This window comes from Myotis davidii, unplaced genomic scaffold (assembly GCF_000327345.1).
Source record: "Myotis davidii unplaced genomic scaffold, ASM32734v1 scaffold135, whole genome shotgun sequence".
Lineage (NCBI taxonomy): Eukaryota > Metazoa > Chordata > Mammalia > Chiroptera > Vespertilionidae > Myotis > Myotis davidii.
In genome coordinates this window covers 6,419,727-6,425,963 of record NW_006289813.1, presented here as the reverse complement: position 1 = coordinate 6,425,963, position 6,237 = coordinate 6,419,727, and the positions used below count along the sequence as shown (strand labels likewise).

General features: G+C 38.9%; 1 pseudogene; it reads left to right on the top strand.

Annotated features, from left to right (window-relative positions):
- LOC107182883 overlaps positions 1-2,200 on the top strand; it is a 6,524-nt pseudogene extending 4,324 nt beyond the window's left edge.
- Positions 2,201-6,237: the final 4,037 nt, after the last annotated feature.

The window sequence follows — 6,237 nt, the reverse complement described above, 5'->3', positions numbered from 1 at the left end:
TTAATCTGCACTTGTTATATAAGGAAACAGTAAGGAACAGCTCATTTCTGGACCCAACTGATACTACTACGGAATTTCATGAACTTTCATTGTGGCTTTGAGCAGCTCTTCCAAAAGAATGGAGGAGGCTGTCTCAAATGCTAAGCTGTCTTGAAGGTTCATTCCTAGCTGCCGGGCCAACTGGCTCCCCTCAGCTTCCAGCCAGGAAAAAAAAAAAAAGTGATTTCATGCTGTTGGCTCTCTTTGGGAATAGGATGTTTCCCATGAATAAACAAACAAACAAACAATTCTTTCCAAAATTTAGTGCTTGTTTTAGGAGAGTTGTGTGGATTGCCAGTCACCTTCACACAGGAAGTCTGATACTCCTGAATGGGGGAGAGACTCAAGTAAATGTTGGCAACCTTTGAGTCATTAAAGAGTCATCCACAAAAAAACAGATGGGGGAACTTATGTTGGACCAGAACATTTGTGAAGACATGAATTTTTCAGCAGAGTTTTGCTGATCCGTATGGTATATTTCTCTCATCTTCTTTCAAGTGTCTTATCAACTCACACGGTTCCTGGGGTCTTCATTTGCTGGCTCTGAAGGTTGAACTACATGCAATCAGATTTTGTTTCTGAAACACTCACTCAGTTTAGATTAACAAATTTGTTTCTATTCCTTTTTCTCCAAAAAGGATCAAAAAAAATACATAATACCAAAATGGAAGTGATACCATTTGGGAATATTTAAGATTTACTTCTAAATCAGCTTACAAAATACAAGGTTCAGAAAGATATCCAGTTCTACAGGTCATCCAAAATGATATCTGACTTGGTGCTGAGCACCTACAAGGAACTCAATAAATGCATGTTAACTAATTTATATTCATCAGGATAATAACAGTAATAATAAAGTACATTTACAAGGAACTTTGTTTTTTTTTAATACTTTCACAAAAACATCATTTTAAATGAACCTCAAAATCTCATGGAGGACTGAGAAGGGACTTGGTGAACATACATATGAAGGTTTGCATCCCAGTATTGCCACTTGTTAAATGTGTGGCCTTGGGCAGGTTATTGACAAGACCTGAGCCTTAGCTTTCTCAATTGTAAAACCTGTATGATAACTATTCTTCCTTGAAGAGATGATGAGAGATTTAAAGATAACATATGCCACAGGCACAGTAGAGTATCTGACACATGTCAGGCATTTAGAAATGGAAATTATTTTTATTATAAAGCAGGACAGATTGAATTATCCTCTCTTACAGTTGAAACAACTAAGGTTGAAAGAGATCTAATGATCTGACCCATTACTACAGCTGCTAAGTGCCAGAGCTAGGAGCAGAAACCAGGTTTCCAACCTGCCAAAAGAAAGTGTTCTCTGCTCTATTTCAAAACTAGAAGGGTGAAAAGTAGAAATATTCCCAAAACAGGGGTGCTGATCTTTGAATCTAGTTGGCCCTTGCTTTCTGCAGCAAATAAGGCATTTAAAATAAAACTCTGACTCTTGGAAGCAGATTTAATTCAGGGGAATCTCACTTCTCATTTAAATACAGGCAAAACATTCCTGATGAGTTTCATCTTTACCATCACTTGCATCTTTCTTCCAACCTGCTTTCAAAAATTCACTAATCCCCTCCCAAATAGCTATGGGAGTATATTATAATGGAATGCAGCAGAGTCTGAGATCTAAAGTGCAAAGCAGGTGCTGGAATGATATCAAATAAAAGCATACCCTGGGGAAAGTCTGGTTAAAGGAAATATCTAAAATGACTACAGACAAACAATATTTTTGTCATACTCATTTGGGACATCTTATGAATCCTAGAATCCAGATGTTGGGGTTTGATTTAGAAAACTATAACTTAAATGATTGGTATGTCCACAAAATGAACTCAAATAGAGTCCCAGATGTGGTATTAATCAAGAAGAGCTATGAGCATACCAAATGTTAGTATCATAGAAACTGGAAACTGAAAGAGCTTGCAAGAGATACAGAAATCATGGATACAGATGACGAAAGGCAATACCAAGATTTCCTTGAAGATCTTGAAGAAGATGAAGCAATTAGAAAAAAATTGTAAACATTTACAGAGATTCAACCATTCCAGATGATGAAGAAGCACCTCGAATGAGTCTGGCTGAGATGCTTGAAGCCCTTCACATTTCTCAAGACACTACTGGTGCAGAAGGTGAAGTGATGATGTCATGAGGTCATGATGTAGATCAGTGATGGCGAACCTATGACAGGTGTGTCAGAGGTGACACGCGAACTCATTTGTTTGGTTGATTTTTCTTTGTTAAATGGCATTTAAATATATAAAATAAATATCAAAAATATAAGTCTTTGTTTTACTATGGTTGCAAATATCAAAAAATTTCTATATGTGACACGGCACCAGAATTAAGTTAGGGTTTTTCAAAATGCTAACACGCTGAGCTCAAAAGGTTCGCCATCACTGGTGTTGATGGTTGCACATCTGTAGGCACAGGATGTTGGACACAATAACCTTTTTTATTCCATCTATGCCTCCATATTCAGAGAGGAGAAATTTAGTTTCAAACCTGAATAAATATGGCTATTTTGATTGCTCATTCAAAAAAATTTTTTCACCTCACGAATGCTGCTGGAGGTCACCTTGTTTAAATGTCATTTACAATATACAGCTTATCCCTCCAAAGCAGGAATAAAAGTCCCTTTAGGACGTGGTGGGGCCTCAGACATGTAACAAGCAGAACTTTTTTATCTGCACTTTTTCAGTTCTAGAATGTAGTTGGGATGTCTTCTTCTTGGAACTTCTTTATAATATAAGTTACTACATTCAGCTTTATTGATAATAACTTGAGACCTGCCGCCTCAGGTTCAGAAATTTTCAGAACCTTACAATAAGAGCAAAAATCAATGGTGCTTTCTGCAGCAAGCCTAAATGAGCTTCTGTAAAATCACTGAAATAAGCTACTAACATTCATTATCGCTCACAACTCCATATCTTTTTGATGATGTAGATAGAATGTCTGTACCAATAGCCACACTAGTATCAACGTAAACCCTAGAGAATGAAAACAGGGAGAAAGAGTTAGAAAACCCAGGACACTCCCTCCCCCAATACCTGGTAGGAAACAAGTGAACACAGGCCATGCTCTGTAGATAGCGTACTCTAGTTGTTAAAAGAACACCGATGTTGTAAATATATATTTAACACTGCACAGTGTATAATTCAGCCAACAACTGTTCCAAGTTGTTAGCAAATTCTCCTTCTATTTCTTTATTCTTGGCTTCATTTTATTTGCCTTTCCTTGATACTTTTGCTTTCCTTTTCTCTACATTGCTTTAGTATTTCTTGCACTTATTTCTATTCCTTCCTTTGTCCCTCTGTTCTTTATTATATGAAAGTACTTTCAGAAAAATCAAGTGCTAAAGAAATGAAAAGTTGTTTTATCATAATTACTCTTATCATCTTTATTAGTTATGTCAAGACATTAAATGTCATTTGCATTCTCACCACTGTATCTATATCTTGTTCCTCTAGTTTTTATCTTGTCTGGTCTTTACAGATTTTCAGAATATGGCACATAAACATTAATAATAGGAGCAAAGCCCAGCTGGGTGTAGCTCAGCAGTTGAGCGTCGACCCAGGAATCAAGAGGTTGCTGGTTCGATTCCTGGTCAGGGCATATGCCCAGGTTGCAGGCTCCATCCCCAGTGGATGTTTCTATCTCTCTTTGCCTCTCCTTTCCTCTCGGACATCAATAGAAAATATATTTTTTAAAAAAAATAATAATAATAGGAGCAAAGTTGAATATCTTTCTAGTAACTATTTTTTTCTTCATCTGGAAGCATCCAGTGAGTTAGGCAACATTCGTTAGGCACAGTCTGCAGACACACTCATTATACCGTAACTCTAGAGGAAATTCCAAAGATAAGAAAGACATGTTACTTGACCTTCGCAAGCTGAGAGCCAGTCAGAGTGACAAGCCACACAATGAGAAACTCGAGGGGGCATCTATAAGATGTATGGATAATCTGAGTTCAAACGGAGGAGCAAGTTTGAGTTAGCCAGGTAAAGGCAACCATGTAGTTTTGTGAAGGTGAATGTCAAAAGGGAAAAGAAAGGGATGAGAAACCTAGTGGGTAAAGGGTATTCTGTCTGACCCACCAATGTTATTAAATACATTTCTATAGCCTTTTGCAGTCTCCTAGGGATATCCAGTTTTCTGATGCTTTTCCTGTTTCTGTTCTGAATACTTATCAAAAGCTGCTTTAGAACTTAGTAAAGTTCTAATATGTCTTTCTTTATATAGTTTCTTGTTCTGGTGTGTGTGTGTGTGTGTGTGTGTGTGTGTGTGTGTGTCTGTGCTTCCATTATCTTGCATATTGCTTTTGAATAACCACATCCTGCTTCCCTAGTTCTTTCAAGTTTTTCAGGTATTTTTCGGTATTTATTTTTAGCATGACATGTAAAAGCCAACTTTTTTTTTAAAGCAGTCCATGGCATCTGCTGTTTTAGGTATGAGGTGTAGCCCAGCAGCCTGGAGACGTTTTGCCAGCCCTCACCAAGGCTCTAGATTGCCCCTTAGTTTTGTTCTCTCTGCGAAAAAGATCAAGTTACAGAACAGCCTCCTCCACACTGAAATGGGGGCGCCACACCTAATGATCTCAGTTGAGCCTGAATTCGTCAGACAGCTGATCAGTGCACTCCAAGCCTGGAATGAAACTGTTTCCACCATCTTTTCCAACAGGCTGCACCTTCTTTTTCAAATTTATTGGACGTTAAAGTTGATGCAGTGACTTTTACTTGAAAATTAAAATTCATCCTGGTAAGAAAATAAAAAAGGGAAGGAGGGAATGCTTTTAAATGAGAAGGCAGACTTCCCATACTACAAGAGCTTATACCTAACTGTGTTCTTTTTGTTTGTTTGTTTGTTAATCCTTACCCAGGGATATTTTTCCATTGATTTTTAGAGAGAGGGAAGGGGAGGGAAAGAGAGAAACGTCAATGTGAGAGAGACACATCAATTGGTTGCCTCCCACTCGTGCCTCAACCGAGTTCAAACCCACAACCCTTCGTCCAAGGGCCGACACTTCATCCACTGAGCCAAACCAGCTACAGCCATAACTGTGTTCTTGATACAGAGTTTGAAACATGGGCTGCCAACAGGAGAGCTCCTCTATTTTAACCCTCCCCAACAAAAGCATGAAAAGCATCACCTGTCTACTTGTAGGAAACGTGCATTTTATTCCAAAATAAAGGATGTAATGTCAAATTCAACTGTCTGAATGGAATATAAATTTTACATTTGCACAAGAGTGTGCTTGATGGATCATCCCTGCACCTAGCCCTTCTTGTAAAGGGGTATTGATAACTGGGAGGAGAAACATGGAAGAAAGGGCTATAAGACGGGAGACTGAGGCAGCAGGGAAAACAATCAGCTTTCTCACATTACTTGCGAAGGCTAATCATGCATAGCGAGGAACACTTTGGCATTAGCATTATTCATCACCCTTCACTCTCAACAGGAATCTTGTGCAACGCGCATGCTGTTTCCAATCAAGTAATTTAATAAAATCTAAGCTTAGAGCCCGTCAGAGTGACAAGCCACACAATGAGAAACTTGAGGGGACATCTTGTGACTCTGGATTTCTTTTTTTTTTTTTTGAATTTTTTTTTAATTGATTAAGATATTACATATGTGTCCCTAGAGATAGAAACATCAATAATGAGAGAATCATCCTCACCAGCTGCCGCCTGCACGCCTCACACTAGGGATCGAGCCCACAACCCAGGCATGTGCCCTGACCAGGAATTGAACCCTGACCTCCTGGTTCATAAGTAGACGCTCAACCACTGAACCACGCTGGCTGTGCTAAACGTGCTTTTCTTTACATATGGTGGATGTTTTAACAGAACCAGGAGGTTAGGGTTCAATTCCCAGTCAGGGCACATGCCTGGTTGCGGGCTCAATCCCCAGTGTGGAGCATGCAGGAGGCAGCTGATCAATGATTCTCTCTCATCACTGATGTTTCTATCTCTCTCTCCCACTTCCTTCCTCTCTGAAATCAATAAAAATATATTTTAAAAAAGATTTTAAGAAATCGATAAACTGGACAATTTTCAGATCTCATTCATACCCCTTCATCACCCTATTCTAAAAGAGGGTCAGGAGTGGATGGAGTTAGTCAGGCCTCTGATGTGGGAACAGACAGGGAGGATAGGAGAGCTTCTCTATACAGAACTATGGCTGGGGTGG